Consider the following 14,064-nt stretch of genomic DNA (forward strand, 5'->3'; position numbering starts at 1 on the left):
TGTTACAGTTTTCTTCGGTGTCTAAATATCATCTTTGAGATCACTAGATCATTTAAAATTCTCAAGTCTAGCAAGGAATCCCTGTTTACTAATTACAGAATTACGCATTAGTAATGCACGAGTCATTCCGTTGAGCTGGATTTTCCTACCCTGCACAAGTCTACGTTCTAGCACAAAACATAGTTTTATACAGCTAACCATCTGCGTTTTCTCTTACCTGATTGTCCAACTAGAGTATTGAGCCCCTGTGCTTGCTATGCAAAGAAAGTGAGCTATGAATATATAGTAGGAGGCTCCTTTCTCGCCTAAAGTGTATTCTTAACCCTTTTTCTTGAATTTCTAGTATTTTAGAATGTTTAGCATTCTTTACACAGAACATTCAGTCCTAAACAAATAAGTGCAGTCTGATTGACAATATAGGATTTGAGATCATTGATTTTAAACCCTTAAGGACACATGATATGTGTGACATGTCATGATTCCCTTTTATTCCAGGAGTTTGGTCCTTGAGGGGTTAAACTATTTTATTGTATTTTTTGGTGATTTTTTTTGGTGTATTAGAAATGTAATAAATACATTTATCGTATGTGTGTGTACGGAGGATGCGATGACATGAGGACATGATCATGCTTTAAGGAGAGGGGTCTGAGTGGCTGACGGACCGGCGGCCATATGTTGCCATGTGGTAGCGGTATTTGATGCGAGCAGGCAAAGATACGAATAGCGGGTTTCAGGAGATCTGGTGGCAATAGGGATTAAGCTCGACAAGAGACTAACAAGTGGCAGAATCTCGAAGAAGAGTAGGACTGGTGGTCCATAAAGGCTCACGGAGAACGGTGCTCTGTCAGGGTAGCGTGGAATAGAAGGATCAAGGTTACTGAAGAGATTTGGCCGTGGGAGTCCTTATAAGCCCTGATTAGATCAGTGGGAAAACCGCATCTCTTTGTTGGTAACAGTAACAGGTTTGTTGGAGTCAAATTATACTGCTGGGCAAAGCGTTCCATGAACCTTACTTTTTGAATGTTCAGGGAGTGCCTTTCAGTGATACACAGACAAATTAGGCGACTATCAGTGTATTACGGGTCAGGCAAACATATTTATAGACAAAAGTTACAGCAAAAGTAACATGACAAGATTACATCAGCTAAACACAATATTGCTTATTCAGCAACCAACATGCATTTTTGTAACCAAGAGGTTAAAATTTAATTTTTTATGGTCTGCAACAGGTTTCACGATAAAAGACAACAAATACAGGGTGCGCTAAATAAAATAAAATAAAAGAAGGTGAAAAAAGTCTCTATAGGTACAGTGTAGACCTTGAGTAACTGTTCTTCTATTCTTGCTTTGGAATCTCAGTAGTCGAATATGGAATACAAAAGCAGAGAAGGGGGAGACCAATAGTGCAACACCGTAATGCTGAAAGGATCACAAACAACACAGACGTGGAGAAGTGCCGACTTACAATTTTTAGAGCTACGCCCAGCTCTAGGTAAAACAGCATACAGTGGTATTTAATACTCCCCACATGTAGGATATTAATTTTTAGGATTTTTGTAGGATAATAATTAACCTTTTTAATTTCTTGTAATGTTTTAAAATAAGTGTAATTTTATGTAAATATGATTATTAGCTATTCCCTTTATTATTAGCTAAATGTACTGTTATTTTTTATTTTTATTTTATTTTATTTTAATTTATTTTGTTGTTAATCATATACTAAGACCATCATTTCATTAGTTTTTAACTATTTTTTTATTATTTTTTTATTTTATTCTCTTCTAATAAATGTATAATGTATTTTATTACACTATCACTGTCTTAATATTCTGTATGCTCTCTTCCCATTATTTATATACCTCACTACTTTGCCCTTTATATATATTGCCTTTTCTTCATATTCCACCCTTCTGCCCCTTTACCCTTCTGCCCTTCACCACTATGGGCGCTTATAATCCTCTCTTCCCCTCATTAATTATGACTCCCCCATCCTCTATTCCGTTTTAATTTTCGTTCCGATCACGCCATTATCTTAGACGTGATCCGGACTATATCTCCCTCCATGCTTAGCAATATCACATGGCACTATGCCGTTACCGCCCACCCGCCCGTTTAATTGATTTAGAATGGCCGCGCCCTCGTAACCTTTCACCTGTCCTTTCATCTTTCAATTTCTTCTCTTACCTTGCATATAAATCTATTTTTTTTCGTCCCCTACAGGTCCTTAGTGGGTTAAGTATAACATTACATACAAATATAAAAACAATTCTTTTTTTACTGTTTTAGTATGTTAGCCTATTATATGTATAATTTTAAGTCATGTGACCGCGGTCACGTGGTAATGATGCCATTTTGGCGCCAATTTTTTAAATTTATGCCATATAGCTGCCTATATAATGTAAATAGCCAGGATTATTTTCTCTACACTTGAAAAAGCCTATTGTTTGGCGAAACGCATTGTGTATTTTTACTTTGTTTTATATTAAAGTATTTTGTGACTACCTTTCACTTTGGGTTAGTTAATTTACTTTATATGTTGCTGTTTTATCCTGGCTGATTTTTATCATCATTTTTAACAAGATCCAGTACTGCAAAAGAAATCCCTGGTGGGGATTATTCCACCTACGCTTGGTTTATAGAGCAGTGTGCCTGCTCTGAACACTGTAAGTACGTTTCTTTTTATCTCTTTGTCATTTTATAAATGGAAAACACTATGGGCCCTCTCTTGTGATTTTATTTTCATAAGACCGGCACTGCAAGCATCACTAGAGGAATATCCTACACGTGGGGAGTTTAAATACCACTGTATGCTGTTTTACCTAGAGCTGGGCGTAGCTCTAAAAATTGTAAGTCGGCACTTCTCCACGTCTGTGTTGTTCGTGATCCTTTCAGCATTACGGTTTTGCACTATTGGTCTCCCCCTTCTCTGCTTTTGTATTCCATATCCGACTACTGAGATTCCAAAGCAAGAATAGAAGAACAGTTACTCAAGGTCTACACTGTACCTATAGAGACTTTTTCACCTTCTTTTATTTTATTTTATTTAGCGCACCCTGTATTTGTTGTCTTTTGTCCTCTCCATCCTCTGAAGGATTTGAGGGTTACCCTTCCTCTCAGGTGTGCAGCTTTATCCCCCCTTGTGATCAGTACTGTAGCGCTGTTCCCTCCCCACTTTTTCTCACTACAGGTTTCACGATAAGCTGACATTTAACAACTGCTATTTCTAATATAGTCTTGTCCATTTACAGTAGCCACGTACTTCATTTTTAACCCTTTCAAGGGTTGATAACCCGATATGGGGCCAATGAACTGTATGTGTTATATCTAATGTTTTAAAAGCTGTAAAATACATAAAACCCTCATCTGCACTTCTGGGGAAGAGAAAAACTAGCTGGTAAACATCACAGAGAAGGGTGAATGAATCTTTATATTAGAAACACAACATATAAGTCCTCTCTTTTCCTATATATTAAGAGGTGAAATGTATGTTTGACAAAATCCTTATTGCACAAACAAATTACTCCTAATTAGCACAGCTTGGAAGGGCTCCCTCCAAATTGTGATGGAGAGAATTGAAACCATACAAAAAAAAAATGAAATAGATACTATACAAATAAGTAAGATCTCTATATAAAAATATTATTTGAGAGGGGAAACAACTGTGGCAAAGAGAAGGAGAGAGAGAACAAAGCAGATATCCCAGTACCCCGGCTGGGAACCTCCGCCAAGGACTGCTTCCTAGCTGGAACAGGGAAAAACCTCAAAGTTTCTGCCCCAGTTTAACTGGGGTCCTCCGGGAGCCTTTCCATCCTGAAGCAGGATAGGGAACTAGCTCTATTCCCTCCCAAGGACTGGATGACACACAGTCCTGGGAGCTATAATCCTTACAAGGACTTTCTCTGCCGAATCCTTCACAAGCTGGAACAAGGTGCTTAACAGTGATTAGAGCCCTTTCCCAGACCTATACCATAGTTGGTGGGCAGGAGGCCGGCTTCCACACTCCTCCAGAAGTCTGTGGCAAACGTACATGAGAAGGAGTGTTTGTCACATATCTTCCCCCTACTGGGGAGAGTAGCCAAACCCCACACCTTCAAACTGTCTAGGTCTGTGTTAGTCTGGTGACCTTTCCCAAAAGGTTCAGTTGTCCAGAGGGCCCTTCTGCTACGAGCTCCCATTTGTAAATCCAGGGTCCTGCTGGGATGGAAAACACCTGCACTGCACTCCTTGTGGACCAAGTGGTCATTAAGGACAAAGGGCGCAATTCTCCTCTCTAGGGGATACCTCCTGACGCTGGAGAGTAGGACCGGCTGTCCCCACTCTCTGGAACACAATCTGTTGCTGGGGAGTAGGACCAGCTATCCCCACTCCCAGTAATTTGCACTGCAGCTGGGGAGAGAGACCATTTGTCTCCTCTCCCTGGAATAAGCACTGCCGCTGAGGAATGAGGCTGACTGTCCCCTCCCTGTAATCTTTTTCCTCAAAGCTTCTGGAAAGACTTGTCTTTACCCGTGTGCCTCACTTCCTCAATTCCAACTCTTTCCTTGACCCTCTTCAGTCTGGCTTCTGCCCTCTCCACTCTACTGGGACTGCTCTTATCAAAGTTACTAACGACCTAATCGCAGCTAAATCCAAAGGCCACATACAAATTCTTTTTGACCTCTCTGCTGCCTTTGACACCATTGATCATGCTCTCCTTCTTCAAACTCTTCAATCACTCCGTCTCTGTGACTCTGTCCTCTCGTGATTTTCCTCTTATCTCTCCCAACGCTCATTCAGTGCCTTCTTTTCTAATGATACCTCCTCCCCTCGTCCTGGCTCAGTTGGAGTCCCCCAAGGCTCTGTCCTTGGTCCCCTTCTATTTTCTCTTTATACTGCCTCTCTTGGCAAACTTATTACCTCATTTGGATTCCACTACCACCTGTACGCTGATGACACCCAGATATATCTCTCCTCCCCAGACCTCTCCCCTGCCATCCTGCAATGTGTTACTGCTTGCCTTTCTTCCATCTCTGACTGGATGTCCTCCCGCTTTCTGAAACTCAATCTCTATAAAACTGAGCTCCTTATCTTTCCTCCTCCTAATACTGATCCTCCTCTTTCGCTCTCCCTTCAAGTTAGTGGTATCCACATCAGTCCATCCATTCTGACCTCACCTTTGAGCCTCACATCCAGTATGTTGCCAAATCCTGTAGTTTCCATTTTAAAAACATAGCCCGCACCCGCTACTTTCTTACGCAAGATGCTACCAAAGAGCTTGTCCATGCTCTAGTAATTTGGTCTTCCCAAAAGTCGTATTGCCCCGCTACAGTCTGTAATGAATGCTGCCGCCAGACTGATTTTCCTCTCTAGTTGGTCCTCTCACACCTCACCCCTCTTTCAGTCCTTACATTGGCTTTCTGTATCCTAAAGCAGTCAATTGAAAGTGCTAACCCATACTAGGGACATACAGAGAGTTGTAAGAGCGTGCCAGATTGACCTGGCTCATTTTGGGTCTAGCCCCTTTGCGTGGCACCAATTACGATGTTTACATACCTGGCCTTTTGATCATATTCATCCTTAAATTGGGATGCTCATGTTGAGGAGTATGTGTTAGTGTGTGCTTTTGTGTGAGCATAATTCTGAGTATGAGTCTGAGTGTTCGGGTAAGTCGGTATATGAGTGTCAATTTGTGCCTATGTATATATGTTAATATGTTGGTTTATCGGTGTTAATGTGTCTGTGTGTGAATGTTTCTGAGTGTCTGTGTATGCATGCTTGTATGTATCTACATGTGTGTTTTCAGCCTTTTGCTAAATACATTGGAGTATGTAGCAAGTTATGTATGTGTGCTTATTCTTCATGTGTGTATGTGCATGTGACTGCTGCGTCTTTATGTAAACAATAGTGGGAGTGTGACCCAGCAGGTCCTTCAAATTGTAAATGTGGTCCGGAGATCAGGAGTGTAACTTCCATTAAGTATGTCCTGGCTCTGCGCAATAATAGGGGTGCCTCAATGGCATGGAGCTGATATATGTATTATATTCTGTCCATTGTGTAAAATATTAGCCCATATATTCTTTCTGAAGGTCTACATATCGGCTTACAGATATCATTGTCACAGGTAGCTATGAAAAAACAGTGATAAATCAAGATTTTTTTTTTATATCTCTTTCCTGGCGGCGTATACTTTATAAAGAGGTTGTTACATTTTTTAAATTCTCATTCAGTTGCTGCATTCAAATACAGTCTTTCTGAAATAATTCTGTCACCGAATCCCAGAGCCACATTTTTCACTCTACAGTTTTACTGTCACTGTCAAAGAACCTGGGTTTTAGTTTGTGGATCAAAGGTTTATATTTGTGTCTTTGAAAGCTTTTAATAATGGACGTGTAATTGTAGTAGGGTCATGGGAGTTGGAATTAACCCAATAATAAGCATTTTTTAAATAAAAGGTCACAAAGGGCAAGTCAAGAATTTTTTTTACTTACTATTTACCTATGTGACCAGAATTTGTAGAAAGCTTCAGGCCAGGTATATTTTCCTGAATGTCATATATTCTCTGCAGCCTACTGGTTCTGCCTGTCTTTTGGGCGTTAATTCTTCAACATTTTTGGATTGTTATCATGTGTTACTGATTCTACTGGTTGTTAACTGATTCTACTGGTTGTTAACTGATTCTACCTGTGTTTCCTCATTGCTTAGTCTCGTAAAGCATACTCTTTGCTTTTGTGCCTTATTATAATTAGTTATCTATAATGTATGTGGTGTGTGTTATGATTTTGTTGCAGTTATGTAATGTATGCAACTGATTCTGTCTATAAAAGTGTGTGCTATTTCCGGGAACATTGTATTGACATCCATCCTGTGACATTACCTGCTGTATATAACCATGCGGGGCAGCTTGCTTTGCCATCCCACATAATTAAACCCACTATATGCACAGAAGAAGTTGAATCTACCAACTTGACACCATGTCACCGCATGGTCCTAATGAGAACCTCATCGCACTTATGACAAATCACGGCTTGAACTATCTTGCTTTGCATGTAATGCGTCTATCTCATATATTAGTTTCCCCTTTTATGTTGCATTACTGAAATAAATTAACTTTTGCACAATATTCTAATTTTTCGAGTATCACCTGTATACTGCTGAGTGTGCTTTCTTTGTGTAAGGACATTTTGGCATTGACAAATGGGAAACCCAAAACATTTGTCTCTTTTTGGTTCTTCAAATAAAGTGTATGTAGCACTACCTGTGTACGGTGTCTAGTTGCACTTCCTTAATTTATTTATTCAATGTATAATGTAAATGATTGTAACAGCTTGCATTAATAGGAAAACACGGTTCTATATATACAGGAACACTAATGATTACTTGACACAGGAATACTGTAACATTGTAAATACATATATTCTTTTAAGTATTTAACCCCTTAAGTCCGGCGGACGTATATTTACGTCCTTTTAAAAGCGGCTCTAAACGCCGCAGGACGTAAATATACGCCCGCCGTTTTTTTTTAACTTACCCGGTCGCCGGTGGTCCCACGCCGGCGATCGCGGTTGGGGGGACTCCCAGGGAGCCCCCCCGCGGCAGATCTTCCTCCTCCGGTCCCTCCCGGTCATGTGAGAGTGAGGTCCTTGCGAGGACCTCACAATCACATGGCCGGGATAGCTGGCTCAGGCATTGCCAGCAGGGGGACCAACTGTAATGACAGTTAGTCCCCCTGCTGGCTGAAAATCAAATTAAATAATGTTAAAAGTGTAAAAAAAAAATATATATATATACTTAGATCATATATATATATATTATATATATATGATCTAAGTATATATATACACATATACATACACACACATACACTGTCTAGGTGTATTTTAATATTAATATGTATATAATTATATATATATATTAATATCAAATTACACGTAGACTGATACTGATTAAATATATATATAATGATTGTTATATATATATTTATAAATAATATAAAAAAAAATGTAAATACGTAAAAAATTAAATAAAAAAAATAATTAAAAATAAAATATAAAAAAATATATACCGTATATACTCGAGTATAAGCCGACCCGAATATAAGCCGAGGCCCCTAATTTTACCCCCCAAAACTGCGAAAACGTATTGACTCGAGTATAAGACTAGGGTGGGAAATGCAGCAGCTACTGGTAAATTTCTAAATAAAATTAGATCCTAAAAAAATTATATTAATTGAATATTTATTTACAGTGTGTGTATATAATGAATTCAGTGTGTGCGTATGAATGCAGTGTGTGCGTATGAATGCAGTGTGTGCGTATATGAGTGCAGTGCGTGTATGAGTGCAGTGCGTGTGTGCAGTGCGTGTATGAGTGCAGTGCGTGTATGAGTGCAGTGCGTGTATGAGTGCAGTGCGTGTATGAATGCAGTGTGTGAGTGCAGTGTGTGTATGAGTGCAGTGCGTGTGTGTGTGTATGAGTGCAGTGTGTGTATGAGTGCAGTGTGTGTGTATGAGTGCAGTGTGTGTATGAGTGCAGTGTGTGTGTGTGAGTGCAGTGTGTGTGTGTGAGTGCAGTGTGTGTGTGAGTGCAGTGTGTGTGTGAGTGCAGTGTGTGTGTGAGTGCAGAGTGTGTGTGAGTGCAGTGTGTGTATATGAGTGCAGTGTGAGTGTGTGATGCAGTGTGTGTTTGTGTATGTGTTGGTGGGGGTGGGCATTTGATATATTATTAATTTTTTTTTAATTTTTTTATATTATTATTATTTTTTGTATTATTATTTATTATTTAAATATTATTATTATTTTTTTTTTATTATCTTTTTTTTTTCGTCCCCCCTCCCTGCTTGCTAGCTGGCCAGGGAGGGGGGCTCCTTCCCTGGTGGTCCAGTGTCATTGGTAGTTCAGTGGGGGGGAGAGGGGTGCTGGCAGAGCTGTACTTACCTTTCCTGCAGCTCCTGTCAGCTCTCTCCTCCTCCGCGCAGTCTGTGCAGCTCCCTCTGTCAGCTCACACTGTAAGTCTCGCGAGAGCCGCGGCTCTCGCGAGACTTACACTGGGAGCTGACCGAGGTGCTGAACGGACCGGCACGGAGGAGGAGAGAGCTGACAGGAGCTGCAGGAGAGGTAAGTACAGCTCTGCCAGCACCCCTCTCCCCCGGTCTGTATTATGGCAATGCAAATTGCCATAATACAGACTCTGACTCGAGTATAAGCCGAGTTGGGGTTTTTCAGCACAAAAAATGTGCTGAAAAACTCGGCTTATACTCGAGTATATACGGTAGATGTGTTTTATTTCGTTCTAACTGTATTGTGATATTAATATATATATATTTATATCAAAATACACGTAGAACGAAATAATATATATATCTATATACATAAATATATACGTATATATCACTATATATATACCTATATATAAATAAAAATATTTAAAAAAAAAAAATATATATATATATACGTATATATACACATATGTATATATATACATATATTAATTCTACACATATATTTATGTAATAATTTTACATAATTAGGTATCCTAATTAATTACAATTAGCGGGACCTGCCTGACAACCCATGCCGAAAGTATAAGGAATTTAATTTGCTAGCACTATATTTAACCCTATAACTTTCCAAGACACCATAAAACCTGTACATGGGGAGTACTGTTTTACTCGGGAGACTTCGCTGAACACAAATATTAGTGTTTTAAAACAGTAAAATGTATTACAACGATGATATCGCCAGTAAAAGTGACGTTTTTTGCATTTTTCACGCACAAACAGCACTTACACGGACGATATTACTGCTGCAATACTTTTTACTGTTTTGAAACACAAATATTTGTGTTCAGCGAAGTCTCCCGAGTACAACAGTACCCCTCATGTACAGGTTTTATGGTGTTTTCAAAAATTACAGCGTCAAATATAAGGCTTGTGTTTCATTTTTTTCACATTAAAATTCGCCAGATTGCTTACGTTGCCTTTATGACCCTATGGTAGCCCAAGAATGAAAATTACCCCTATGATGGCATACTATTTGCAATAGTAGACAACCCAAGGTATTGCAAATGGGGTATGTCCAGTCTTTTTTAGTAGCCACTTAGTCACAAACACTGGCCAAAATTGGCGTTTTTTGCATTTTTCACACACAAACAAATACTAACGCTAACTTTGGCCAGTGTTTGTGACCAAATGGCTACTAAAAAAGACTGGACATACCCCATTTGCAATACCTTGGGTCGTCTACTATTGCAAATGGTATGCCATTATGGGTGTAAATTTATTTCCTGGGCTACTATACAGTCTCAAAGGCAACGTAACCAATCTGCCGAATTTCAATTTCAAATGTAACACGCTATATTTGACCCTGTAACTTCCCAAAACACCATAAAACCTGTACATAGGGGGTACTGTTTTACACGTGAGACTTTGCTGAATACAAATATGTGTATTTTATCGCAGTAAAAGCAAACAGTATTATGACATTGACAGTTAAAATGTCATGTAGAACTAAAAAAATAAAAAAAATCTTATTTTCTCCCATGTTTTTCATATTAAATTATGTTTCATAGCTAAATATTTGATATTAACCCCTTAAGGACCGCTGACGGTCCTGAACCGTCATAACGGTTTTGGGCAACTTACCTGATCGCCGTCGGTCCCACGGCGGCGATCAGCTCTCCTCCCGGTCCAGGGGGACTGCCTGTCTGCCCGGGCAGTCCCCCCTCGGCAGATCAGGACCCCACGGCCATGTGATCACTCGATCACATGACCGCAATAGGGGTCTGTGTATCTGCCTGCAGGGGGACTGTCTGTGCTGACAGGCAGTCTCCCTGCAAGTAAAAAATCATAAAATAAAGTGTAAAAAAAAAGAAATCAATGTAAAAAAATAATAATATGTGTATATATATATGATATATATACATGTATTATATCTATATATACCTATATATAATATATGTATATATATAATATATATAATGTCACACTAAGTGTATTTTTATATTTATATATACGTATATTAATATAAAAATACACTTATATTTAAATTACACACGAATATATACAATATATATAATAACTATATATATGGTATATATATATTATTATAAAATACAAATAATATGTTAATACAAATAAATAACAAAAAATAAAAATAATTTTTAATAATTAAAAAAAAATTATATATATATTCAATTTTATTCTAACAGTATTTTGATATTGATATATATATATATATTTATATCAAAATACACTTAGAATGTAATGATATATATATCTATGTATAAATAAATAAATAAAAATAATACAAAATATACATGTCCACATACATAATTACATAAATAATTTCATAAATATACACGTAGACGTCAAATACATAAATATGTATATATATTAAAATTCTACGTGCATATTTATGTCATATTTTTACCTAATTAAGTAATTTTAATGATTGCAATTTGAGGGACCTGCCTGCCAACCCAGGCCAAAAGTCCAGATAATTTAATTTGCTAGCACTGTGTTTAACCCTGTAACTTTCTATGACACCCTAAATCCTGTACATGGGGGTACTGTTTTACTCGGGAGACTTCGCTGAACACAAATATTAGTGTTTCAAAACAGTAAAACATATCACAGCGATGATATTGTCAGTGAAAGTGAAGTTTTTTGCATTTTTCACACACAAACAGCTCTTTCACTGAGGATATTATTGCTGTGATATATTTTACTGTTCTGATACACTAATATTCGTGTTCAGCGAAGTCTCCTGAGTATAACAGTACCCCACATGTAGAGGTTTTATAGTGTTTGTGAAAGTTACAGGGTCAAATATAAGGCTTGATTTTACTTTTTTTTTTTTTATTGAAATTTGTCAGATTGGTTAGGTTGCCTTTGAGAGCGTATGGTAGCCAAGGAATGAGAATTAGCCCCATGATGGCATACCATTTGCAAAAGAAGACAACCCTAGGTATTGCAAATGGGGTATGTTCAGCCTTTTTTAGTAGCCACTTAGTCACAAACACCGGCCAAAGTTAGCGTTTTTTGCATTTTTAACACACAAACAAATATAAATGCTAACTTTGGCCAGTGTTTGTGACTAGGTGGCTACTAAAAAAGACTGGACATACCCCATTTTGAATACCCTGGGTTGTCTACTTTAAAAAATATGTACATGTTAGGTGTGTTTCGGGGATTTATGACAGATAACGGTGTAACAATGTCACTATTGATACATTTAAAATATATATATATAGAAACAGCAATTTCCTACTTGTATTTATAGGCCTATAACTTGCAAAAAAAAGCAATAAAGCATGTAAACACTGGGTGTTTTTAAACTCGGGACAACATTTTGAATCTATTTAGCAGTTTTTTTCATTAGCTTTTGTAGATAAGTAAAAGATTTTTCAAGTAAAAGTCCAAAAACATGTTTTTTTTTTATTTTTCACCATATTTTATTATTTTTTTTAAATATAATATATGACATAATATAAATACTGGTATGTAAAGAAAGCCCTTCTTGTCGTGAAAAAAACAATATATAACTTGTATGGGAACCGTAAATGAGAGAGCGGAAAATTACAGCTAAACACAAACACCACAAAAGTGTTAAAACTGCTCTGGTCCTTAACGTACAAACATCGCAAAAACAGGCCGGTCCTTAAGGGGTTAAATGAAAGCCCTGTTTCCCCTGAATAAAATGATATATAATAAGGGGGGGTGCATTTAATATGAAAGAGGTGAATTACGGTTTGACAGACATATAGCGCAAATGCCAGGTTTTGTTTACATTTTGTTTCGTTCACAACTTGTACATTTGGCTGCGGTGTTAAGGGGTTAAAGTATTTTAAAATGGGCGATTTAATAAAGTGAGAATTCAAAGTGAATTTAAAGTTATTTTCAAATTTAAGGCCAGAATATCTGAACAGAAAGAATAGCTGTAATGAATAACCATGTCCGTGTTAACCATGTCCGTGTTATTATTAAAAGTAAAGTTTTAGAAATATTTTGAATTGTTTGGGATGAAATTGTCATTCTGTAATCGGTAAAAAGTTGTATGTTCCAATCCTAGCCCCATTCATTTTAAATAACCCAGCGGTATTATAATAAAGATAATCTTTACAAAGTTACTTACTAAAGTGAGAATTAAGAGTGAAATTCAGTTTGTTGTTTTTTAATTTCACTATTATTTTATTGTTTTATTTTTTGTACAAATATTTAACAATCAGGAGGTAGTACATAATTCGGTCAGAATAGACTCTTTAAAATATTCATAGAAAGAAGAACAAATATAAATATATCAGCCCCCTAATTTTGGCCAAACTAATGGCCATCTCTAGACTAACACGACTTACATATAGACGAAGAAGCTTTGTAAACCTTCCAAAAATTATTTACATATAAAATAAAATTAATCCATTGTAGAATGATCATGGGTTATGATAAGCACAGAGTGGAGACTGTATTTTTCTTCATATTACAGAATTATCAACAATACAGGGCTACTTATTCTATTAGTATTCCAATTTGTTTAGCTATTCTTCCCATATTTAGATACTTTAGATCGGTAGCCTTGAGATTTACTAATATTTTTCTCTATTTAATTTGGAATAATGATTGATTCAAGACGGTCAGCCAAAGCAGGCCTTGAGAAGTTTTCCAAGTGTGTGCAATTCTAATTTTGACGGCTAAAAAAAAGTGTATGATCAGAAAGCTAATTTTTATTTTCTATATTTCCCAATTTAAATGCAGAAGCACGATTTCTGGAGTGAAATTCAAATCAATATTTGTGCGTATTTATTATAAAGAGAAACTTTTTTCTACGAATATTATCAATTTAAATCTTCAGAATAGTTGGGATACATTTTTGAAAGTCTAGTAGATACCATCTATGAAGTACCTTAAATTGTATTTCTGCCCAAATTATACAATGCATTATCCTTTTAACCTTTGACCAGACTTTACACCATTCTTTCATATCTATAATGTAATTAAAGTCACTTTGCCAAATTTAAATAATAGCAAAAGTTGGTAATTTTTCAAACGAAATCAACAAATCAATACTCTAGATAGAGCACTGAAATGGCTATA

Source organism: Pelobates fuscus, chromosome 11 (assembly GCF_036172605.1).
Source record: "Pelobates fuscus isolate aPelFus1 chromosome 11, aPelFus1.pri, whole genome shotgun sequence".
Classification (NCBI taxonomy): domain Eukaryota; kingdom Metazoa; phylum Chordata; class Amphibia; order Anura; family Pelobatidae; genus Pelobates; species Pelobates fuscus.